Here is a 27,937-nt window from a genome sequence, read left to right on the forward strand (position 1 = left end):
TGAGCATCATTGTTGTACATCGTTCGCTGACCTCAAGAATCGCTCGCACAATACTGCAGCATTGTTGTTTGATTATTGGTATCTTTATTAGTGTTGTTACTGGTATTTTCAACCAACTGAACTCTTTCTTTTCATTCTTTACAGCACTTGGCAGCTGAGTTTTGTGAAGTGAACATCGTTAGGTACTCTATGTAGTGGAGCGAGTTGAAAAGTGATACTGAAATTGCAAATAATGGCTCCTAACACAATAAAACGAGCTGATTGGTCACCAAGTAAAACGAGTAAGGCAGTGACACTTCGTAATGAAGGTTATTCTTATGAAGAACTAGCAAAAAGTTTGCGTGGTGGTGCTACAAAGTCAGGCGTTAGAAGGTTTGCAAGCGGTATGAAGCAACTGGGAACACAAAAACTGCTCCAAGAAGTGGCAGGAAACCAAAATTAACTGCTCAAGACTGTCGTAGAATCTGTCGCCTTTCTCTACAAGATCGCCGGCGTACGGCAAAAGATGTTAATGCCATTTTGAGAACTTCTGGAGTAGTAGTTTCTGACCGAACAGTCAGACAAAAACTTTGTGAAAATGGTTTACGAGCGAGGGTCGCAAGAAAGAAGCCTTATCTCAACCAAAAGCAGAGGAAAAAGCATGTGGATTGGGCATTAGCACACAGGGAGTGGACACAAGAAGATTGGGGTAAAGTAATGTGGAGCGATGAAAGCAAGATCAGCATCTTTGGAAGTGATGGTATCAGGTATGTGCGTCGCCGAAAAAATGAAGACATGATACCTGAGTGCACTACCGCCACTATGAAGCATCCTATCAGTGTCATGGTGTGGGGAAGCATGGCAAGGCATGGTGTCGGGCACCTAGCAGTGTTAGAAGGCAACATTCATGCCAAGAAATACCAAGAACAGGTCTTACAGGTAAAATTGCTGCCACTATTCGTGATTTGTTTGGGGGTCACGTTCAGCGGTGCATCTTTCAGCAGGATGGCGCGAGGTGTCACAACGCTGGAATCAATCAGCGATGGTTCAGGGACCATGGTATTACTGTTGTGCCTTCGTCCGGGAACAGTCCCGACCTCAACCCGATTGAGAACTTGTGGTCAAGGCTGAAAGTTTTGGTGGCGCGTCGGAATCCCAGCATCAAGAGGGAGCTGTTAGAGGCCATTGTCCAATCATGGTTTAGAGTGATAATACCGGAAGATCTCAAATGTTTGGTGTACTCGATGCCACAAAGAATCGAGCCAGTTATCAAATCGAAAGGATATCCCACAAAATATTAACACAACGCAGTTACAATAACCATAATGAGTGTGTGCCAAAATTTACCTTTTACTGAATGAACATTTTACAGGTGTTGTTATGCTAAGAACACTTAGTTACATTTTCTGTATAATTATTATTATTACTATTAATTATAATTTAGTGTGCTCACTTTTTGAAACATTGAACATAAAGACATGTTTGTCTACTTCCTGAAAATTTGACTTCAATAAAAACGTAAATTTAAATTAAAATCAAAATTTGAATGTGATTTTCATCATAATTCTCAAAGTGTCCAGAATTAATGCCACTACTGTATAAATAAACAAGGGAGAAGGTCACAGGTTGGTATGATGAACTAAATTGTAATCTAAAAGTTTTAATTGAAGAAACAAAACACGTTCGTGTTTAAAAATAGAGCATTCAATTTCAGACACATTACACTAACTGAAAGAGTATTTTCAAAATTAATAGTATCCTCGTTCTTCACCTTTTTCTCAGTTGTGACACATTTCAATTTCCTCTATATTATCTGTATTCTCATTGGGACAAACACCCACATCCATGCTCGAACCGAGTATTGGTAATATCGCACGCTAGCCAACAATTCCAGAGGAAAAGTTTGATACGCGGTTTAGTGGTTCCAAGTGGTTAAAATCCCACTTTAAACTATAGATCCAGTTTTCTTACTGTGCATAAAGTGGACTTAAAAGGAAGTAAAAAATCGAGGAAAAGCGCTTGAAGGTTTCGATGAGTTCCAAGTGCCTTGATGAGGCGAAGCTATTACATTATTTTCAAGTGGTCAAGTGGCCCCGTGGTAGCGGATAAGTTTCACGTGCAGAAGGCTTTGAGTTCGATTCCTGTTCTATTGCCCTATGTTGTTTTTATATAACTCGAGCAACTAATTATTGCATTTTATTTAATAATTTATTTGAGTGAAGGTTAAATACATTTTTACTTTATTTTTGGGTGGAAATCTTTACTTTACTGTTTTAAATTTTATTTGTGAAAATTTTCTTTGCGATAGTTTTTTCCACATATCTCATCATTTTACAAACATACTCAACAAAATGTTATGCCTGGCGAAAAGTATACATTTATTTCGAGAAAATGATCCAGAAATACATATAATACTATTCACAAGAAATTATCGTAATCGTTTGGAAAACAAAATTCAACAATTCGCACAGCAAATAAAATAAGAATGTTCGCAATAAATAAATTCAAATATATAGTCGCTCGAGTTAAGAAAAAAAAATTGGAGGCAATCAAAGGGGAATCGAACCCAGTATCTCCTGCGTGTCAAACTTACATGCTACCAACCCACCACCTGGTCTTCTGTCAGTCGGACAATCTAATCGTCTTATGAGTAACGCTTGCTAAGTTTCTAATCTTTAAAGCGCTTGTAATTGTTGTTGTGTGTCACGGAGTTATGTTTACTGCAACATTTGAGCACACAATCCAAACATACGTAAATTTTATACACAGAAAACATGGGTTTTCTGCACACAATTACGGAGCATGCGCTCTGTCAAGGACTAGAAGGAACCTCGCAAAAGTTACTGAAGCTTGTCTTTGGTGCTGACAGTTGGCCCCGGAGTCACGTGGTCTATCTCGTTATCAGTCGACATGACCTTGAGCCTGCAGAACCAGCACACTGAAGTGAACGAAGGTATTTTACGTGATTTGTAAACTGGAAGAAAACATGCCACGCGTTACAACAGACAGAGGTTTGTCTTCAGCTTTGGAACAGACAAACCACACTAGGCATACAGACAGAGTATAATGTAAGATGAAAGGAAATTATTTCTCCGTTTCCTCACAATGACAATTTTATTGCCTTTTTTTTGGAGGTATTTGGCCACAGAAACGGGATTATATTATTGAAGTCGTATCTCTTGTGATGGCTTGGTTCAGTATGCTGATCAGGTTTTCTGACAAAAGCAGGAAGAGCTACACAAGAACAGTAATTGTCTATCTTTTATATCTGCTTCCTTCATCATCCGGTATAAGGCAGACAAGCACATACCACAAATATGTAACAGAACTATTGCTAATTTGGTAACTTGTCTTGCAATTAAATTTCAGTCATGAACAGTTGCAAAGAAACAAAGGCTTTCCTTTTAAAGGATTACACTGAATAATTGTTATTTGATTAGGATACTAAAATGACTTCTGTATTTACATGCAGTACACAAGAGATTCTAAAGACACTCTAAAACATACTACTGTTCGTTTCAACGTATTATTTCAACAATCAAGACACAAAATAAAGGGCATGCTCAAGAAAAATTATGTTTCTTTGATTATCAAGTGCATTACGTGGTTAACATCAAGTTTGGATTTGCCGGTTATCCAAATATTATTAATTTTGAAAATAGTCTTTCAGTTAGTGTAATGTGTCTGAAATTGAATGCCCTATTTTTAACCGCGAACGTGTTTTGTTTCTTCAATTAAAACTTTTAGATTACAATTTAGTTCATCATACCAACCTGTGACCTTCTCCCTTGTTTATTTATAGTTATAAATAAAATCCCATTGAAGCATGGAAAAACCTTTCACTGTTCATAAGTCAGTCATTGTTCTCTGCAGTTTTCAATGCAACATTCAGGCTCTCTGATCGTGCATCGTACGTTTCACATCAGGTATCCACATAATTTAATATATTTATAAGTAGGGAGCGGAAGTTGATGACCTAAAAAATATAGGTATATGACCTATAGAATATCCTAAAAAATGGGGAAAAAATGACGTAAAATGCAAGAAATGACCATCAAATTTGTTAGTTTCAGTTTAAAAATTGAAATGAAAATGAAATTAAACAAAATGCAATCTTGCTTTAAAAAAAAGGGCACCAAATGAAAGCACATGCACATTCAATTAAAATATGCAACGAGGATTTTCAGTGCAAACGGGGTCTAGCTATGGTATTTCAAGCCTCTCCTTATCTGATCTTAAATCTGAGTTTGCCCCAGACGTGCACCTGGAGGTTTCCCCCGACACAACAAAGACTGTCACCAGTTCAGCATTTCTTTTGCTCGTAAATTGCAACCCTGCGAGATATATATACCTTGGTGAAAAGATTCAAGAATATTACCAAAATTAAAGAAGTGACAAAATATGATGAAACAATATACCGAATATTGCAAAAAATGACGGGTAAATGCCGAAAATCCGGGAAAATGACCTAAAACCTGACAAATGGCAACAAATGCAAAAAAATGCACTTTAAAATTACCTTTTTTGGGTTCTAGATGAAGTGTAATATTGTGTATATTTAATGGGCATCGTGTCCGAGATGTCAGAAAAAAGATGACATTTCATCAACTTCCGCTCCCTATTTATAAGTTGTATTAAGCGAAATTCTCCATTTTTATTCTTTCCATATATGATATCAGTATCACATTTCAAACAGTTATTAATGGTTTGAATGTCATTTGTTGGGAAATAAGTTTCGTATTACTTTAGATTCGAACATGCAAACGCAAGTATCAAAGTATTGCTTTAGACAGCACTCATGATTTTGAAACGTGGAAAGGTAATCATTTTACGGGAAACGTGAAAGTTGGTGTCTGTTGACAGACTGTAGTTACTGCAATATTAGCACTGACATCTAGGAAGCGTTCTCAATGATCACGTGGCTGCATGTTTTTCGTTAATAAATAACTGCGTTTTTTCAACACATACACAAATACATCGTCACTTCGAAACATCAAATTTTCATCTTTTATGCTTTTAGATTACCAACATACGAAGTGCAATTCAAAAGGTTTTGCAGAAACTTCAGTTTTATAAATAAGTTTGGATGAAATTAGACAAAAAAAAACTTGCCTTCTGCTGGGCTCGAACTCGGGTTGCCCGCATGCTAGTCCGACACGATAACCAACACTCCAAACGAGACAACACGAAACTCTTTCGCAAGTAGTCGACTGAAACGCAAGTTAATTTTCAGATTGCTAATTCCCAAGGTATAACATGTCTAGGCAGATGTGTCTTGCATTTTCTGTACTTTTGTTATTTCAGTCGTTTTGGTCTCTCCCTAGGTTAATCACGGCAATAATGAGGAATATTTTTTTGACAAAGATGATAAACAAACACACAAGAATAATCACCCTCGCAAAAAAAAAAAGCCAGAACTCGAGTCTGGAACCTTCGACGCGAGGTGTGTTTCTTGTTCTAACTATATCTGTGTGTTTTCGTTAGATATGAAATGAAGTAAATAAATAAGACAAGTGAGTGTAAGGGACTGGAGAATCGCAGCTACGTAACCATTGAGAAGATATCCATCGAATAGATAGAGAATCTCTATATCCCATTGCGAACTTATTAGAAGAATGAAAATACAGATTAAACGAACAAATTTGATGCGTATCCTTTCGTCAAAATGCCTGGAAAACAATATTACATACTTCTTCACTAATAGAAAAGAATAAAAATAAATGTCCTTGGTGGGGATCGAACCTAGACCTCACTCATGAAAGCTCTGTACGCTAACCAACAGCCTATCAATAGCACCATGCTTTCTTTTTTCCAGTCAGTCTGTTTTCTTCCTCAGCACCTGAAGACGAAAATGCATGTTAATTTCTCTCATAATTGTTTCATTGTCTATTAATAGAAACCACGTATGTCACAAATAGACGCATTCTTTCTGTGAAAAATCCCATGTTTCGCACATCGTGCTTCTCCATTTACTGTTATTTGGACATTCACTTGGAAGTTAAAACTTAGCTTTGTGTGTTTGTTTTCACGTGCATGTGTGTGAGAAGAATGGTGTGAACGTGTGTTCGATGTTTTCTGGACATTATTTTCGTTCAAAGCATTAATATAATTGTAAAATATGGAATTTATTGTAATGCAAGGATTGAAAATATAAACCTAGTCCGTCAGGTTCATTCCCAAACAACATTAAATAATGGAACGTAACGTGGACCGAGTATTATTCCATGTCGAGAACACGAGAAATTACGATCGACAATCTTCATCTCGTATTTCTCTTTGGCATCACTACTCAATTTACAAAGATGTATACCCGTGACTGGTATACAAGCCGCAAAATTGCAATGTGGTTTGGGTTGTATAGTCACAAGGCGCTTGGTGGTCAGACATGGATGGCTTGCTTCACTGCTTCTTCAATAGGGTCGTTACAAGCCAGCTGTGTCCAAGACTGTACCCTCCTGCACCCATCTTAGATAATTTGACAGAGGCAAGGTACTACTGTTAAAATAATATTTTTAATTCGCTCAATAAAAAAGGCTTATCCAATATATATATATAGCCCCAATCCCACCGTTTCCTTCAATTCTTAATTGTCTAGCTACATTATACATCTCACAGATCAATAGCACACAGATGAATGAACTCATGACTTTGAAAAGGTGCCTGAAACAAGGGTGACATCTACATAATAAGGAGTTTCAGCCTAAATACAATTACGTAGATATATATATATTGTTATACAAAAAGTAAAGTGTTCCCCTGTGCATAGCACCACGCCATGAAGGCGTATAGGGGGTGTGGGGGTAACGCCCCACACTTTCTTGATCCGGTCGTGAGTGGGGGTGATGTGATCAGCATCACGCCCCTGACCGCCTTTACCCCCCAGGGTTTCCCCCAGGTACCCGTGTTATTCGACGCTGGGTGGGCGCCGGGGCCGCCTCCACCGTTAGAAAAGTTCCCGGATTTGAACCGGCCGGGGATCGAACCCGGGACCTAGAGCATGGTAGTCAGCCGCGTTACCGACTGAACCACCGCGGCCACATATTGTTATACTCAATGCGTAAATATCTACATCGTGCTTGTTTTAACTAAATGTTTAGGGGGTATAATGACATACAATTCCTTAGAGCTTGCCATGCCTGTTGTTGTCCATCGAAACGGACGTTGCTAGGGAACTTAAGGAAAGTTTATTTTCACCCCGAAAACTACTGTAAGGGAATTATGCTAGACTTTTTGAATTTCAAAATGCGAGCATCAGAATTTATTACAGAGGCAAGGTAGGCATTTGAGGGAATGACGGAAAACTGTTATTATCCAATTACGTTCAAAAATGTGAAAATGACAAAAGAAGTAAATATAACATTTTCAATTTAGTGTCGCAATTTAATTCGTAAATGCAAAACATCCAACTAATTATCTTGAAACGGTTATTACTTACTCAGTTCATTATGAAGAAAATAGACAATAATAGTTTGAATATTTGTACCTTATTAGAGCCCATACACACATAAAGTTACTTTCTAAACTTTTCAAAGTTATACATATGTTCCCCATCATCCAATACAACATGCAGACATTTTCAAAGTCATTAAGATCATTGAGGAACCCCATCTATAACGTGATTGCATTCACAACGTGGCCGAATGTCAAGCATGCGAGCGTACAAGACGTGGCCAAAGGCCACGTCGAAAGTACGCGAGTATTTTTTATAACTTACAAGCATTATCTTCAACCATATATATATATGGGAGGCTGAATTTTGTACCCCCAAATGAAAGACGTTCCTGCGCCACTATTAGTTCCAGGTAAACAGAGAGAAAACTCCAATATTTCAAGAAAATTGGAATATGGCACATTGTTGACATTGAAATGTGAAATAATGTATACCCAACAATACCATAGTTCATATTAATAGTAGAGAAAATATATTGTTGCAGTAATTCTATGATTATAAATCATTGTCACAAAAAGGAATTTTTTTCCCGTTTTACGTTCTAGAAAAAATCGGGACAGAGACAAAAAAGGGGACCGTCCCAGCTAAAACGGGACGTCTGGTCACCTTAGATTAGACAGTTTAAAGTGAGATGCAAACTACTGTGCAATGTGCCTCCAGAGATTTGATTTTTGTCAATTAGCGTCGCTTTTCTGCCACTTTTGGCTAATCGCGAAGATGAGAATGAGCGTCGACATAATGAAGGGACACTCACAGAGAACACTTGTGCCCAGGATTCAAACCTGGGGCCCGTGGCGACACCCTTGCATAACTCTGCTCTCTTCCCGCTAAAATGTTTGACGTAAGAGCGTGCACGTGACTGCAAACATCCAATCAGCTTCAGAGGCGCTCTGCGATTGGTTCTTCTGTTGGCGCGCTTGCTAGTAGAGTGACGTTTTGGCGCGAAGCCTTTGAGCTGTTAGACGGCAAAAATGCACCCGATGTTGATAGCTATGTAATAAAAAAAATTGGTAATAATTGAAGTTCAGCCATGTTTGTTTCATTTTCGTAGAAGTTTGCATGAAGACAAGCAGGCACAGGCTACTGGTGGCCTTTTCCACTGCGGTGTGTGCCGAGCGGAAAACCTCCCCTTCATTATTTACCAGAGGGGGAGGAGGGAGGAGGAGAGAGGAAGGAACAAACAAAAGAAGAAAGTCCATTTTTCATCATTTGAAACTTGGCCAGAGCTCAGTTTTTAATTCTTGTCGGAGCGTGTGCGCACACATAAATTTGCACACTCTGAGTTTCTGGTTTGTGTGTGTGTGTGTGTTTCTGGTTTGACTTCCTTTATTTATGGGTTCATTCCTGACTATTCATTTCGGCAGTAAGAAAATGCCAACACAAAACGAAAGAAGGGGGTAAAATGGTCTCTATGCTTTTTTTTTTAGTTTGCTGAATATATGACACGGTTTATATCATCATTATGTCGTTGAGCAGAAACTTTTATTTTTTCTCTTTCTGTGGGCCGATATGTTCGCTCGAAGGGTTACGATGTATTTAGTATACCGTTAATGAGATGCGCGGCACATTCAGCTGCTAACAGTTACTAAAACTAATCGCTATGAGCGCTAAACCTGCCCCCCCACCACCTAACATACAATTTCACCTAGTTCTAATAATGCATAGGCCCTATATGGTTAGGCTAGAAGGGCCAGGTTTAGGGCTATTAACAATTACTTTTAGTGACTGTTTACAGCTGGATGTGTCCCGTACCAGACCCAATTAGGGGGCGTAAGGGGGAATTGCCTCCTACGGTTGCAAATATAAGTCTTTGATTTCTTTTTTGCTTGATTTCCGTCTATTTTATACTTGGATGGGCTAATCGAGAATAGACATACAGTTTAAAATGGAATCCGAACCACCGTGCTTCCCGTGTGGATCGAACCCTGTACCCCTTCATTACAAGACGATAGCGTTAGCAGTACCAGTCACCAATATAGCCTTTGAGGATGCACCTATTCCGCTAACATTTAAGTTATGAAGAAGACCTGTATATTTTTATAATACGAACCCTCCTGCATTCAAACAAAGTTGTCGACCAATCAGAAATCGTAGAAATCGATTATCGAATATCGTGGCACAAAACACGATTTAATTATTATTCTGTGGTGATGTAAAATCGAATAGTACGCGAAACATTCTTGCCTCTATTTATATAATCGAGATAATACAACAACAAAGAATAAAGATACTGGTTTGAAGCAGATGTATTAAGGACTGACATGTTATGATAAATTCGTTTCGACAATCAGTCGCCATTTATTTTTTGTACGTTGTCGATCTCTAAATTTTATTTCAGCTTAATAAATATAAAAAAAATGAAACCTAACCATGTCTGTTAAAAAATATATTTGTTTTATCTCTTGTGGAAACATTTGCCCTTGAACCAATAGTTTTCCCCATTTTTTCTACGTATAAACACAGAACCAGAGATCAGACAGAGAGAGAGAGAGAGAGAGAGAGAGAGAGATCGTCCTTCTTCTTTGTCTTCCTTTACCATGTTTGACTATTCATTTTCGGTAGTAAAAAAAATGCCGACAAATATCCTGAATCATTATAACCACACAATTCCGAGAATGTACGTCTAACTTCCTTCTTGAAAAATATAATTCCTCCCTTACTTCTAAGTTCCTGAGAAATATAATTATTAACTTCATTGCAGCAAATTCATTAATTTCACTTTCTTTCTGTACGCACTGCCCCATTTTGGTAAAACGATATGATCGTGTAGAGCTTTGAAATTTTCTTGGCACAACTTTGTCTGACGCCTTTCAATTGTCGATTTTATTGTTTCGAACGATCCGTTTCAGTCAATTGAGTCGTTGTACGCACGGTTTTCCTTCTCGAAGCGCGAATCTGTACTACGAGTAACAACATTCGCCGGTAGATGTCACCATTGACTTATGACGGTCAGTATATTCACCGTTTAGTTCTAAAAGAGACCTTGGCGTGGCGCTGAGGTAGTCTCAATTTGATTGCATTTGCGGAAGTAAATATTTTGCTTAGGGCACTTAACTTGCAGAACTTCAAGTCTTTTTTTTTTTTTTTTGCAAGTACGGTATTTATGCCGCTACTGCTCAACCGAGAAAATAATGCATCATCTGGTGAAATAGTCCCACATGCAAACCTTCAAGCATAAGAAAGGAAGAAAGAAATTCCTACTTTCCTCCAACAAACATTAGTAAAAACTGAGATGTTGACGTTTTGTGTAAATTTTGCGCGGGTAGGGTAGGGACATTTCACACCTTCCTAAAGGTTGAATGAATTTGTACAAAGGCGAAATTTTGGTGTTTCTTTTCTTTGTTACGTAACTCCTAGATCACTATAAAACTTTCGTAATATGTTTCCCACATTCTTCATATATATGACCAAATCCATATACCGCATTTGCTTTTATGTACACATTTTTGAGGGAAAAGCTTTATCACTGAACATTATAATTAATTTACAGTATTTCAAATATAAAGTAATGTGTAGGTTTACTTTCAACATATAAGTTACCTAATCTAACTAGGAAAGTATACATTTAAATCTTCTTCGTCACACACCGCAAGGAAGCAAGAAAGAAATCGTCCAACTCAGAACAGAGAAAATTTCCAAAAATGAAGATAATCAAAAACTGAATATCGGCGTATAAGACGCACCTTGTTTTTCAGACCTACATTTAAAGCGAAAAAGTACGTCTTATAGGCCGGCAAATACTGTAATTTATTGTTGCAACTGTTGTTGCAATGAGTTCAACATATCTTGTAATATTCAATCTTATGTGGTTGATGTAGAAATTTAAAATAGCTGAGATCACTCGAAACATTAAATTCACTCATCCATATAGCAGCATTCGTTAATATGAAAGGATAATGTAACAATATTGGAGTCTCAAGTCATGTAGGTACTTATCATCAGCTTGTCAGATTGAAAGTCAAGACAGGAATAAACCAAGCCTGTGCGCATGAATCGTTGACTAGAGCCATCTACCGAAAGGTTTGAAACTATTCTGGTGTTAGGTACTTACTTGTAGAAATCCATTCCGCTAATCACACTTAACATTATTCGTTAAAGAAATTAACATTTCGTCTTCCATTTAGTTGTTTACTGGAAACAGTAACTACTGTAGTCTTACGAATTCTATATAATTACTCGTTCAATGCACTGACCTGCCATCTGGGGTTAATCCACGGTTCATGAACATTTTTTTTATCTTCTTTTAGTTCTGATGCAACACGAAAGTCTTTTTCCAGTACCGATTAAGAAATTATTTTACATGATTTTTCTTAAAGTTAGTCTTGAAGCTTTCTTGGCGACGAATGATGAAAAGAGAGAATCTTTTCATGATTATTTTTTATTGGAGATTAAAATATCGATATCCTAGTCCTATTTTGGTTATTTTAGTTAAATTTTCAACTTCTCTAGATAAATCGTGAGGACAGAAAATATATTCTGCGGAGTTTAAGTGATGTATAGAAATATTGGATTCGCCCACAGGCATGAATGAATTGGCAATTCTATCATTGTATGCAAGGGCATGACGAGAAGGTTGGAGATTTAACCTCCCTGCTCAGATTCGAAATAGTATTAGTAAAAATAAGCATAATATATGAAGAATAACCTTTCATTGTGGAGTGGAATGCACAAATATTGCTCGGCAATTTCTCCATAACTATTTTCATAAATTCTATCTCGCATACTCTGTGTTTTTAAGAAAGGAATGCAGAGATTGTCAACGGTTTTTTGGCGTATTGTTTCAATTCTTGAAGCTCTCGCCATTTAATGCTTTAATTATTATATCCTATTTTACTGGAACCCTTGATTACAAGGCAACGACGGTACCATGATTTCTACGCATGGAATTATGTTGATTCAGAGGTTGTCCTAATTTCTTGATGTTTCTTCTTTCGCTTCTTGAATCTCCTATTACGTAAAACAAAGTTAGTTGATTGATTGCTTGATTTGGTTTATATCACTTCGATTTTCTGCCACCTTTGCTAATGACGAAGAAGAAGAAGGGTGATAATATGAAATTGATGAAGGGTCACTCATAAGGAACACACATGCCCAGCCCGGGATTCGAACCCGGGACTCCTGGTGTCGTAGGGGTGCTAACCACTCCGCCACGGAGGTCGGTAAAACACACTTTGTGTCCCTACATGATGGAATTCTTCCGATTTTGGCGGTATCGAATTTCATTGTCCAAGTTAATAATTCATGAGGCTAAGCGAATGATTATGGTGATGGACAATTTGCGTAAGCGTGTCGTTGTGTTCGACTGTACAGTGGGATCCATGAGTATTACCGTGCAAATTGTCCATGACTATTTTTATTAATATTTCTTTCACGGCGTATGTGTTTTCACGGGATGAATTTTTACGTATGCTGGTGCAGAAGTTGTCAACAGCTTGTTTTGAGTTTCCTTTTAAATATTTAAGCTCTTATTGGGTCAAATAAAGTGCACGAACATGGTGATGGACAATTTGCACGGTAATACTCATGGATCCCACTGTACCTAGCCTAGCATTGTGGTACGACGCTTCTCCATCGCACTCAATCCACAACGCACGTTTCAACAGCTCGCGCCGAAATGCGTTTCTAGGCGGAATTCATCACTCCTTCCTTTTTAATAAATCTCCTTTCCTGGAAAAGATCCCGGGCATGGCTCAGGGCCTCGCGTGGCGCACAGGCATTTACAAAACTCGTCATTGCGCGACGGTCCCCAGCTAAATGCGGAAAGCTGCTCGCAGGATTTACGCTGGGAGACAGGCAGCAGTGTTAGCAGGTCGCTTCATTAATTTTGGCCACGTCATTGTCGTTCACGCCGCCCACTAGAAAGCGACATAAAAGAAGCTAAAAATATCATAGGTGCACCTGAAATCAGGAGCATCGCTGCAGAAGACGTTGACCTGACCTTACTGGCAGGGAGAGAGGTGGGGGGGGGGGTGAGAGAGGAGAGGGGTAGGGAACACACACACACAGAGGAGACATAGAGAAGCACACGAAGAGAGAGAGAGAGAGAGAGAGAGAGGGTGGAGGGGGGCAAAGGGACATAGAGAGAGGATGTATTTAAATCACTCATCTAGAAATATATTTGAGGGTTTGAACTAGGGATGGCCAGATCCGGATCCTGGCGGATCCTAAACTTTTTTCGGATCCGGAATTTTCAGATCCGGATCCGGATCTGGTACTTTCGGATCCGGATCCAGAACTTTCGGATCCGGATCCAGAATTGTCAGATCCGTTTTGCCATCCCACATGCGCTTCTTTGGAAAGTAAGAATGTGTTTATAACATATTGTTACCTGCTAATATACATATATATACGTATATAATATACATACATACACACATATATATAGTGTGTGTGTGCGCGTGCGCGATTTGTAATTAATTAATACACTTACAAGGGAGGTCTAAGTCTCCCCCTCTGATTTCCATGAAATTTGGCACGTGTATAGAGGGTCCCAAAGGAAGAAGTACGTGTTTTTGTGTTTCAGCTAAAAAACTGTTTTAGGGGAACCCCCCACCCTCAAATGTCAAGATGAGGAGAAATTGAAGTGGGGATCTGACCCCGAAACCACGTAAATATGGTTTGATTGATTGATTGATTTAGTTTATTTTACTTCGCGTTTTGTGCCTCTTGGTTAATTTGCGAAGATGGGGATGAGTGATGAAATGATGAAATTGATGAATGGACATTCACAAACAACCAAGCCCGACTGGGATTCGAACCCGGGACCCTTGGCGTCGCAGCGCGATGTGCTAACCACTCTAGGGTGACCAGACGTCCTCTTTTATCCGGACATGTCCTCCTTTTTAGGTGTCCGTCCGGCGTCCGGGCGGATTTTTTAGAAATCGGTAAATGTCCTCCTTTTTTGGAAAGAGTATAGCATGGACCATAGCAAATGTGTTGCATACAGAATGCTTCATTTTTTGCACGTTAATTCGAGCAATGCTCACCTAGCACCTGGGAGCTCAATACTATCACTTTCCCGACTGAGTCATTAGTAGGGCGCGTATTCAAGGCACTAAAAACCTCTAAAACAGGCAGTCAAATAGGCACTTAAAAAGCACCATAAACTAAGAAAAAGCACGAAAATAGGCACTTTAAAGGCAGCCTAAAATTAAAAAAAAAGACTTTAAAATAGGCAATGGATGTGAACTTATTTAAATTTTCTTCTTACAATGCACAGTTATACTGTATTAGCACTTCAGTTCATTTATAAAAGTGCGCTAGCGATTAACATACGTACAGTGGGATCCACGAGTATTGCTCGGCAAATTGTCAATGACTATTTTAATTAACTTTTCTCTTGCATCATGTGTGTTTTTAAGCGATGGATTTTATGTATGTTTGTGCAGAAGTTATCAATATCTTGTTTTGAATTTTCTTTTAATTCTTGAACCTGTTATTGTGTCAAATAAAGTGCACGAACATGGTGATGGACAATTTGCACGGTAATACTAATCGATCAGCATATTGAGTTTTTCATATCATGGAAACAAGGCTTAATGGTGTTATATAATACTCTTTTGATCGAAATTCACATTTGCGGGGAATCGTCTGTTAAAATAATTCTCACAAAAAGAGCTTTTGCTAACGACTGTGCAGATTTGAACAAATGATGAATAAACAATTTGCACCATTGTAACAAAAATATTTAAAACAATGTTCCAATTGAGACCATCAAATCTAGCGAATTCTAGATTTCAGTCAGTACAACATGAACAAAACCTTACATCCTTCAATATAGGGAAAGCCAAATGCACGTAAGAAAAAGCTAAAGTATGCAAAAATTGCAGAATATCCATTTTTTGGAACGATTAAGCAAAATAGGCACCAACCATCAAAATAGGAATTTATAGGCATTATGAGACTGTGTTTTCGGAATAGAAACTTCAGAAACAAACTTTAAAGTTTAAACATGAAAGACTGCGGTTTACTACAAAGGAATAAAAGAGGTAAATAGCCAAAATTTCCGCACCCCAGTCATTAGTATTAAGCGCTGCGACTGCTGGAACGCACGTAGTCTGTGCAGTTCCTTTTCGGTTGATTGATTTGGTTTGTTTTACTTCGCTTTTCTGCCACTTTTGGCTAATCGCGAAAATGAGTATGAGCGATGATATGATGATTTTGATGAAGGACACCCGTGCCCAGGATGGGATTCGAAACCGAGGCCTCTGGCGTTGTGGCGCTATGTGGTAACCACTCCAACACAGAGGTCGGCCAGTTCCTTTTTGAGTTATACATACGCGATACAAAAATGCGTAGTGAGAATTTTGATTATTAAGTAATATTTACTTTCATGAAATAACGAAGCGAAAGAAAATATCCAGTTTAAAGGATGGAAGAAACGAATATGTGGTAAAGTGTAATGTGGTTGCCACTTTCCCCTGCTGTTGAAAGAGTGCTAGAAATGTTCGTGGCATTGAAATCATATTTCTGTACCCAATCCAAACCACCCAAAATTTTAATTTGGCTATTCGGAATAAGTTAAGCGAATCTTACTTGTTACATTTGCATTCACTTGTGGAGATATTTCAGTCTAATATTAAAAAATTAGAAAAAGAGTAAAATTCTGTGCTTCAAATTATAGATATTCGTTGTAATTTGTTAAAAAAAAAAAACAGATTAGGAGATTGCTTTCTTTGCTTAAAGGTAAGATGAAGTTCTTGAAAGAGATCTTCTGAAAAGCATCTGTGAACAAATTGTTGTAAGATTTTTGTATATTGATTAAATTATGAGTAATGGCAAATGCTATCCATTCCTTGCGGGGTCCTCTTTTTTGAATGTATGTGTCTGGTCACCATAAACCACTCGGCCACAGGGTCGGGCACACGTAAATATCGCATAGGAAGAAACAGGGGGCATAGGGCCTCTCTATACACCTGTCAAATTTCATGGGAATCGGAGGGGGACACAGGGGTCAGATGATCCCCACGTCAATTTGTCCTCATCTTGACATTTGAGGCGGGTTTTGCCCCCTAAAACAGTTTTTTTAGCCGAAAAAAAACACGTATTTCTTCCTTTGGGCCTCTCTATACACGTACCACGTTTAATGGAAATCGGAGGGGAACACAGGGGTCAGATCCCCACTTCAATTTCTCCTCATCTTGACATTTGAGGGGAGGTTGCCTCCTAGTACAGATTTTTAGCCGAAACAAAAAACAGGTATTTCTTCATTTGGGCCCGTTTATACACACACCTGCCAAGTTTCATGGAAATCGGAGGGGGACACAGGGGTCAGATCCCCACTTCAATTTGTCCTCATCTTGACAATTGAGTGGGTTTTGCCCCGTAAAACCGTTTTTTAGCCGAACCAATAAAAAAACACGTATTTCTCATTTGGGCCCGTTTATACACACACCTACCAAGTATCATGGAAATCGGAGGGGGACACAGGGGTCAGATCCTCACTTCAATTTGTCCTCATCTTGACATTTAAGGGGGGTTTGCCCCATAAAACCGTTTTTTGGCTGAAACAAAAAAACACGTATTTCTTCCATTGGGCCCCACTATACACCTGCGAAGTTTCATGGAAATCGGAGGGAGACAGGGGTCAGATCCTCACTTCAATTTGTCCTCATCTTGACATTTGAGGGGGTTTTGCCCCCTAAAACCGTTTTTTACCTGAAACAAAAAAAAAACACGTATTTCTTCCATTGGGCCCCACTATACACCTGCCAAGTTTCAGGGAAATCGGAGGGAGACAGGGGTCAGATCCTCACTTCAATTTGTCCTCATCTTGACATTTGAGGGGGTTTTGCCCCCTAAAACCGTTTTTTACCTGAAACAAAAAAAAACACGTATTTCTTCCTTTGCGCCCGTTTATACACACACCTGCCAAGTATCATGGAAATCGGAGGGAGATACAGGGGTCAGATCCTCACTTCAATTTGTCCTCATCTTGACATTTAAGGGGCGTTTGCCCCATAAAACCGTTTTTTAGCTGAAACAAAAAACACGTATTTCTTCCTTTGGGCCTCTCTATACACGTACCACGTTTAATGGAAATCGGAGGGGAACACAGGGGTCAGATCCCCACTTCAATTTCTCCTCATCTTGACATTTGAGGAGAGGTTGCCTCCTAGTACAGATTTTTAGCCGAAACAAAAAACAAGGATTACTTCATTTGGGCCCGTTTATACACACACCTGCCAAGTTTCATGGAAATCGGAGGGGGACACAGGGGTCAGATCCCCACTTCAATTTGTCCTCATCTTGACAATTGAGTGGGTTTTGCCCCGTAAAACCGTTTTTTAGCCGAACCAATAAAAAAACACGTATTTCTCATTTGGGCCCGTTTATACACACACCTACCAAGTATCATGGAAATCGGAGGGGGACACAGGGGTCAGATCCTCACTTCAATTTGTCCTCATCTTGACATTTAAGGGGGGTTTGCCCCATAAAACCGTTTTTTGGCTGAAACAAAAAACACGTATTTCTTCCATTGGGCCCCACTATACACCTGCGAAGTTTCATGGAAATCGGAGGGAGACAGGGGTCAGATCCTCACTTCAATTTGTCCTCATCTTGACATTTGAGGGGGTTATGCCCCCTAAAACCGTTTTTTACCTGAAACAAAAAAAAACACGTATTTCTTCCATTGGGCCCCACTATACACCTGCCAAGTTTCATGGAAATCGGAGGGAGACAGGGGTCAGATCCTCACTTCAATTTGTCCTCATCTTGACATTTGAGGGGGTTTTGCCCCCTAAAACCGTTTTTTACCTGAAACAAAAAAAAACACGTATTTCTTCCTTTGCGCCCGTTTATACACACACCTGCCAAGTATCATGGAAATCGGAGGGAGATACAGGGGTCAGATCCTCACTTCAATTTGTCCTCATCTTGACATTTAAGGGGCGTTTGCCCCATAAAACCGTTTTTTAGCTGAAACAAAAAAACACGTATTTCTTCCATTGGGCCCCACTATACACCTGCGAAGTTTCATGGAAATCGGAGGGAGACAGGGGTCAGATCCTCACTTCAATTTGTCCTCATCTTGACATTTGAGGGGGTTTTGCCCCCTAAAACCGTTTTTTAGCTGAAACAAAAAAACACGTATTTCTTCCTTTGGGCCCCACTATACTGCCAAGTTTCATAAAAATCGGAGGGGGACACTTAGACAACCTCCCTTGTTAGTCTTACACTTTGCATTTATATAACACTGCATATATTATAATGTTTTATTTTAATTTGTAAAACTGTAACTGTAGAACAATTGTATAATTTTTGTATAACATTTCTATCTTGTTATATGTGTTAAAGGTTTCATCCTGGAATGGAGTATCTCACATTTATGTGTGTTTTTATTTCCAATACATTCGAATGAATACATATTCGTTTCAATGGCATTTACAAAACCACCTCTGACATTTTATGTTAAACAAGTAAGATTATTTCTGTGCACGAGTGTGTTAGCCGATGCGTAGCAAAGTATTTTAGGAACAACACTTGAAAAAAAATATTGTAGGGCTAACTAATGAAAAATTTCTTTGTAATCGAAGATCAAAATACCTTTTAAGGTGTGGTAACTTTCGGACCCGGATCCGGATCCAGATCCGAAACTTTCAGACCCGGATCCGGAACTTTCGGATCCGGATCCAGATCCGAAACTTTCAGATCCGGATCCGGAATTTTTGGATCCGGATCCAGATCCGTAACTTTTGGATCCGGATTTTTCGGATCCGGATCCGTTTGGCCATCCCTAGTTTGAACCATGTATCTCAGAAATAACGATAACAATAATATAAATGCTTAAATTAATACGATAATATAATTTTAGGTCTGTTCATAATAATAAGTAAATTGATTAATATTTTATTGTTATTACACGAATAGGTAAGAAGACAGTATAAGAATATATCACGCATTCATTATCTAGAATAGATGTAGTTAATATCGCAAAAAATTGTTATAAAAATAACTGTCCTGGTAAGGAAATTAATGTAAAATAGATAAAGAATTTCATATTTGTTGAATAACAAAAGAGGAATGTAAATCCAATTGACAAAAATTAAGTGTGTGATTAATATTTTACGCATATTATTACAATTAGTAGTTTGGCTGTCATTCAAAACCGTACGACCCCAATCTAATCCTTGCCTTTCAATAGGTTAGGCGGAAATAAATAAATAATTTATTATACAACAAATGCTAAACAAGTATATTTTCATTATTTAATTTTAGTACTTGGTATGTATTTGGGGAGGGGTAGATAAGGAGGTAGGTTGGAACGTCAGATGAAGAAATCTTAAATTAGTGATACAAAGATATATAATTTACCTTCCCACTGGACATTGAACCTGTCACAGCAATGACAGCTACCAGAAAGTGTACATACTTTTGTAGCTACCACGATGGAACATCTTGAGCTTAAGAGGCTTACATGTTTGCGAACTATTTGCTGATACAATATTCCGACATATTTGTGAACTCTAATGTTTCATCTGATTTCATTAGGATAAAGCTGTAATCTATGTTTCTTGTCATGGTTTTGTCTCGAAAAGCTTTCATTTTTAAATGCAAATATATCGTGTGCCCTTAGCTATAATATAACATCTTTTAATCGCATTCTTTTCTCCTTTGGTTGGTAATAGCTCCAACACTAAAAACAAAACAGTTGATGGCATAAAAATAGTAGGACCATTTAGTTGCGTATCCACGATTACTTACTACATTCACTGATAAGAAAGAAGCCATTTTATAGGAGCAGGATTTATGCGTTCACGTTCACAAGGAAAATCCAAGCGAGAAAGATAACGGCCTTCCCTACCAATTAAACGTTGAAAATGCCATTCGTTACGTTATTTAAGACGACAGAAACTTACTACATATCACATGCACGGTGTAAAATATCACAACACTTCGCGCAAACTAGGACATTCTTTTTAAATTAGTTTCCGCAAGATACGAAGTAATGAAATCCATCACCATCCCCACTACTAAGGCCCCAGACACGAAGTTCTCATAACTGCCACCGGTGGCAGCACTTCCTTACAGGAAGACAGTCTTTTTTTTCTTCTTCCCCTCAACTCCCGAAACCCAAGATAGGAAATGTAAATTGATTCATGGAATGGAAAACAGCTCATTATAGGCTCGGTTCAAATTACCCATCCAGCAGCATTGTCTCTGGTGCGCCTGTGGTGAAGAAGGGAAGTAAAAAAAAATGTCCTTGTTATCTAAATGTAAATCCCGTGAAACAAAAACTCTAATTACTGTGACAACTCCCGGCAGCTTAATATTCATAGGATCGTCTTGATCCTCATTAGGGAAGCTCGCTTGGGCCAGTAGATTTACCCGTATAACACCGAGGGATCGAAAAGAAATATAAACTAACTGTAATTCACTGCAAGTAACTAGTCTAAGGGAAAGGAGCGGACAATTTTTAATCTCACTTACGTTTCACGTGAGTAAAAAAAAATGCAAGTCACTTTATCTTTGCAATGACGTAGCACAATGATCATCTTACTGAAGCTGAACATTTTGTAAGAAGAGTCAAGATTGTATGCGATTCACAGACTAATCGAGTAGATGAAATAGTAAGTGAAACAAACAAGTTTCCTTTAACTCTTAAAGACTATGTATTACAATATCGTCGAATTCTAATATATTCCTTCAATTTTAAATACAATAAACATTGCTTCAGCTCAAGAAGCTTCAAAATAGATTACTATTATGAACAACGATGGAAAATACACGACTTGTCAAACAACAAAATCAGAGTTACGCGTACAAAAAGCATAATAACGTGAAATTAGACAATGTCCGTCCCGTAGAGGAAAATAAGAACAGTTTAATTTAATCTAAAAGATACAAGACACGAAAATAAGCAAACCAGAAGAAATAGAAAAGTGTTAATGAGAGAAAGAGAGAAAATAGATTTGGGACTAAATGAAAAGGAAATAGGAGGCAGTAAATGTGATCTGGAGGAGATGACCAATGAGAAAGAAGGAGAGATTGATTGAATTTGTGTTTTAAGCCCACTTTTATGCACAGTAAGGCTAATCGAGACTTGACCTACGGTTTAAAGTGGGATCCGAACCACTATGTGCCTCCACCGGGTATCGAACCCGGGACCCCTTGATTACAAGGCGACGACGCCACGACTGCGCCATCGGGGAGGAGATTGATTGATTGATTGATTGATTTGGTGTTTTAAGTCCACTTTATGCACAGTAAGGCTAATCGGGACTGGACCTACAGTTTAAAGTGGGATCCGAACCACTCGTGCCTCCACCGGGTCCATCGGGGAGGAGAGAGAGAATATGATTAAACCATTATGAGAAAGATAAGCAAAAATACACAAAAAAAAAAGAAACAGAAAAGGAAGCAGGAATGAAAGGCTGATCCTTTGTCCTTGACCCACTTTGGTAGCTTCCATGTTTGCATCAGTTAACAGTTGAAGTTTTTGTAATCCCCCAAAATAACGGGCCTGATAGCAGATGGCAAGCGATGCAAAAGGTGAACCCCATGCCATTGGATACGCATAATAAAAGTTCACGCTTAGGAAAGTTCCGGAATAAATTGTTCAAATTGTGTGTGGATGTAATTTAACCTTCTTATGGAGCATTATATCATTTCCTTACCCACTGTATACATATGCATAAAAAAATTCCAACCGTTAGCTTGAAAGTGAATCAAAAATTCTGCACGAAATCCCAGATCCTTAATGCCATTTTAAAATTATATTTTGTAAATTTGTGGTGTGTTTGGAAAGAACGAGAAACAAGTATGAGTAGAAATGCAGAGAGCTGCAAGGGCAAGATGTGTAGAATTTTTATATATCTGGATCCGTTTAGAATACTTAATGAACACGATCAGTTATTACATGGAGTGGGATGCACAAATATTAAGAGGCAAATTGTCCATCACTGTGTTCACTTACTTTGTTTCATGCAATATGAAGTTCAAGATCGGAACAAAACGTCAAGAAAGAAGTTCGCAATCTCGCAATTCATGGTGTAGTCAGTGGCGGCGATTGGATTCCAAAACGGGGGGGTGCCAAAATTGGTGGGCAAAGACAGTATACTTCCCTTTGTAGATAAGGTTTAGCATAGTGTGGGGGCAAAAGTGGCGAAAAGTGTGTGTGTGTGGGAGGGGGCAACTGTCTGCCCCCCCAAATCGCCGCCACTGGGTGTAGCGGTAATATTGTTACCTTGTAATCAAATGGTCCCGGTTTTATACCAAAGGGAGGCACATAGTGGTTCAGATCGCATTTAAAACTCTATGCCCAGTGTCGGCGATTAGTGCGGGTGTGGGGCAGTTGCTCTCCTCTCCACTTTATGTCAATTTCGCCCTCGCACTATGATCTCTTAATGCTAAGCCTTGTCTACCAAGAAAACGTATACTGTCCTTGCTCCTCCAGCTTTGACATCCAATTGCCGCTTCTGTACAGGTCCATTCTCGATTAGCATATCTGTACATAAAGTGATCTTAAAACAAAAATTAAAATCAGTTCCTTAAACAGACATGGAATGCATGGAATGCAAGAGCAAAATGAATTATTTTCATGGGCAATTTTCTTGGTAACAGAACGTTATGAATTAATTGAAAACTTGAACATATTGAATATAGCATTACTATACATTATAACACATAAAATATGTTCAAGTTTTACCCTGGGATGTACGACTAAGTTTCTTGTCATATGTCAGGCACTTCACGACATCTATAATCGATTTCAACTCACGTCCACTGCAACATGTCCACGTCTACTCCCATAAAGGGTTCCGTGAGCCATTTCACGTAACTCATAAACCCTCACCTTGGAATATGTCCTCAGCGGAAAATCGAAGGTGTTGGATTAATGAGAATTATTTGATAATTCATGAATACCTCCGTATGTAGAATTGCTCATGCTCCACGCCATTTCAAGTCTCCATAATAAATGATTGCCTAGTTATGTACACGATTAATCACTTGTTTGGTTTTCGTTGGCCGGTGAGATGCCATCTATAGGGCATTTAAGTGAAATATTGATGATATTGTGCGACTTGAGCGTAGGTGTCGCCATCTTTGAGTAGGAGGACGTAATCTAAAGGAGATTCCAGACCCAAGTGACAAGCGACACAGTCTTCGTTTTATGTCTATACGCAAGCAAACCGTTTAAAATGAGTACAAAACTATGGAATGGAGCGTGGAGCTTACCTGTTCCTGAAATGGGATATAAGGGGTAACCTTTTCTACGGACTTGGACACCCTTCTACGTTGTACATCCTGAACTTCATTTTGGGGACTAGCGAAGCTCTGGCGTCTGCACTCACGGCCAGTATAATCCTCCGTGAGGCTCGTGTTGCATGCTGTCCTTGCTTCTTTGTGATTGTCCTTTCACCCATTTCAACTTATCAGCATTCACCCTCAACTTCGGGATTAGCCAAAAATGAGAGAAAAGTGAAGTAAAATAAAACGAATCAATGTTCCTGAAGTGACCATGTTTTCAAAACTGTTAAAAATTTGCTTGAAAATAGCCATAATTTTTTAAAAGTTCAAAATGATTTTGAGAATTTTGCTTTCACTAAGGGCAACAAAACGTATTTAGAGCTATGTGTCCTGTTTTAAAATTGAATGGCCCATTCTTTGTGAGTGTCCGTTCATTGAAGTAAAGTTACGGATGTTTTTGCAGAGCTGTTTTAGTTTCGTAAATCATAGAATTTGCAATTCTGTATCTAAAATGATGCTTTCCAGTACATATTTGCTTAGCCTAATCCAATATGCAATGCAAAGTTCAAGAATTGAGTAGGTTAAACTCGGGACTTGTCTAAGAGCAAACAACGTTAGTCAACATGTACACGTAGGGCTAGACAATGAACTATACAAACCAACGTGAAACTCAGAGGCTTCATAGCGGGCTTTGTCGAAATGAATATCCTGCGTTTCGATTGGTTTGAGAATTGTGAGAAGCGCTTTGCATTCTTTGCAGTTATGGATATTTTTCACAGCAAACACACTTATAGAAGATGCTAATATTTACCATATTCTAACGTTGAAATTTAACTGAAAATTGAATAATTTATCTTGCATACAGATAGATAATGATTACAAATTGTCGTTGCGTGAACAGTAAATATATTTTTAAAAACTGAATCGTTAATATTATATTAATTACGTAATGGCTGTTAATATCCTACAGTTAGTTTTTACACTTTTACTAGATTCCGAACGCTGAGGCCAAACCTTAAAAAAAGGTGGGAGTGAGTCATTCATTAATTTATTTCAGTGATCAGAGCCCCCCCAATAATTTTGACAAGTCGCCCCCCCCCCTGGTCAAGATGAACCAATAGTGACATAAAAACGACGATAATTGAGAAGTATGAATGCATACACATTATGCAGTAATTCGGAGCATAGGCGTAGCTAGAACTTTATATTTGGGTGTGCACAAAGAAAAACAATGAGGTCTTGTACCTTTTTAATAGCATATTTTGCCACACAATCACTTGGCTCTTTGATTGCACTGATGTTTGTAAAGGAATATAAATTCACTAAATGACAGTGTTGAAAATTTCTGAATATATGTAGTAGAAAAAAATCAAATTGCATAGAAATTACACACACACAAAATGTTCATAAATGCTACAAACAAATACATCAAAATACACGTCATCTATAACAAGAGACGTCTGTCAAAAGGTACAATGTTCTGAAACTCATCAATAACTTCATTTACATCAATAGATGTATTAGAAGCTTTTTCCTGTTCCACAAATAGCAAGAGCAGGACTTCCAATCTATCCTGCTTCTGAGTTGGTCGTAATTAGTTTTAACTTGGGTAAGCTTGGAGAAAGCTCTCTCTCACACGTGCAGCTTGTGACAGGTATAGAAGAAAAACGTTGTAGTACAGAGTAGAATGCAGTAAATATCTTCTTTCTCCAATGACATAAAAAAATCGAAAATCTATAGACACTCCTTTCATCAGCGATATGCACACGTTTGTACCAAGTAATGACATTCTCAACTTCTTACAAACTGCCGCTCATTTTCTCTCTTATTGAAATATCTGTCTTTAATTCTCTTTGATAAAGCAGCCCATTAGGGTGTGCCTAGGCACACCCGGCACACCCCGTAGCTACGCCTATGATTCGGAGTAACAATACTTTTTACCTCGTGTTACATGCCGATTTTTCACAAAGCCAAGGTCGTTCTTGCATCTGGCGTTAGACTAAATAGTTCCAACTTCCGCCACGTGTGACGCCCGATGCTTGAAATGAATCTGACGTTGGCAGTGTACAGTGCTACCATCTGGCCACGAACTTCAGAGATATGTGCGTAGAAAATTCCAGAGAGCAAAAGTGTTGGTAATTATATCGCAAATAGCGACTGCAATTTTTATTTTCGGCGACTACTTTTAATGTATTTGGTTGCAACTTCTCACAATTACACAGCTCTAACAAAGAGAATGGAATATTTGCATATTTCTTCGATCTATTTTGATGAAGAAACGTGGATTACAGACGTAGCGCAGTGACGTAATTGATTGCAGGAGGGGAGCAAAGTTGTACTGCCAATAAAAAAAAGCAATATTGACAATTCCGAAACAGGTAAAGCCCTCATTTAATCGTTTTGCATTAATTTTAAACAGTTTTTACTTCATCATGAAGTTTTCTAAGAGCTGGAGGGAAGTAATTAGTAGCACAATGTAGTGTAAGGGATTAACGGTGGTTTAAAATTCTTTTGGACAAAAATACAGGGTGTTTCACTCGCTCTTGGCCCCTGATTATCGCCTATTAAAATCAAACTGTTGGTCATAGTATAACGAAATTTGCTGCGGAAATACCTTGGTGTATGAGAAGCATGGTGACTCCGTTCCAAACGTACCCCTGAACCTTCCGTTCCTGCGTCACTTATTACAAATTTGACTTTTTGGAAAATTGTATTACATTTTATTGTCTCTTGGTTATTTTGTGCTGAAATTTGCCTATTGCGTATCTAAAACGATATCAGCAATATAATAATAAGAATTTTTCAATGTTTCTTGCGGTTTCCAAAACATTTGTTAAAATCTGAGAAAGAGAAACCTTCTTCATTCAATTCTATGATTAAAATAAAAACTATTAGTTTTACGTAAAATATCAAAGGAGGTTACAATTGTAGAACATTAAAAATATATTTTTTTAAAAGGAAATTGCACTTCGCTATTATTTTCGGTAACTGCCGTTTAAATATTTGTCGACCGTAATTTTGTTCCATTAGGTGGAGATTTCATTTGTCAACACTTCGAAAAATGTTCATAAAGACGTACTTTTCATTTGTCGCCAGTGTAGTTCCATAATTTCTTTTAGTGTATAGGTGCAAATAGACGAGTAAACAAGTACGTAGTAAACAATTAACTGGAAACAGAAACTCAGAATTAATTTTATTTTTATTGCAGTAATTACTATCCTGCATACAAAAACGTAACAGGAATTGTACAAATTAGTATTTAAAATAATTACGGCTACTGTTATTTTTTATTCCTTTTATGGGGCCCTACATTAGCCGACTGTTGAACTGTGGTCCAACTAACCCCATCTATACGGAAGTCCTGAACTAATGGCTTAATGATAAATATCAACATTGTCAAATAATGAAGAGTACCGTGTCAGTGAGTATTTTTTTTTAAAAAAATGACGTTGACCAAAATATTTACTTCTTAAGTCATATAGCAAAAGTGAATGCTTACTTATTTATTTGAATAAACTGTGAAAGTATTAAGTATAACCTACTCCCATTTTGCTGTGTTGTCCTAAAAAGAGTAGAAATCTTTAATTGAATTGTGTTTTTCGTACACACTAGTTTTGAAATATACATTTCTAGGCAAACAACCGGCAATTTCTATCAAAGAGCCCTTGATACAACTTTGCAAGAAAAAACTTGAATGATTGCCAATAGATGTCGCATTTCTGTAGTTTCTGATGCACTAGGACAAAGGAAATAATGTTTGCTTGTTCTTAATTCTGAGGAAATTGGCTATAATTGTTAACATAGCGATCACCAAGTCTCGAGACTGCAACATTCTATACTAAGCAACCCAACTCCCATAACGATTTGCGTATGTCAAACGCCCCCAAGTGAATGGGCTAGATGAAAACGATATTAAGCCAGAATCTACACGTAATGGGTCGCAGACCGAACCTCGAGCGACAGTTGCAGAGGGAACAGAAGTCAATTCATCGCACTACGCCACTACCACAACTTTAAAACGGATGAAAGTCAAGGAAACAGCACTTCAACATGAAATTTCAAGAAACTTCAACGTCAACGTAATGGGCTAAATGGGATAACAATTATTTTTGATTGGGCTAACACCGTTTACGAGATATTCGGTTTCAAAAAATGGGTGCCAACTTGACGGCTGCGCATGTGCCGCAGCGCAGATCTGGGGTGCATTTTGTTGACTCGCTTTCTCAGATTTGTTGCGATACCAGTGATCGAATACAAAAGGAAGAGCATGTAGATGCACATTGTTACTAACAAAAGGTTGTCATAAATATAGCC

The 27,937-nt window shown here is 38.3% G+C and overlaps 1 protein-coding gene across 1 annotated transcript in view; it reads right to left on the bottom strand.

The window, feature by feature from the left end:
• Positions 1-12,804: 12,804 nt before the first annotated feature.
• The window catches only part of LOC145989684 (uncharacterized), a 173,595-nt gene continuing 158,462 nt past the window's right edge, over positions 12,805-27,937 (bottom strand). The window contains exon 15 of the transcript XR_014441882.1: positions 12,805-12,968. The gene's annotated coding sequence lies outside the window, so the exon portion shown is untranslated. The remainder of the gene's footprint in view (positions 12,969-27,937) is intronic.

This window comes from Lepisma saccharinum, chromosome 7 (genome assembly GCF_977018435.1).
Source record: "Lepisma saccharinum chromosome 7, izLepSacc3.1, whole genome shotgun sequence".
Lineage (NCBI taxonomy): Eukaryota > Metazoa > Arthropoda > Insecta > Zygentoma > Lepismatidae > Lepisma > Lepisma saccharinum.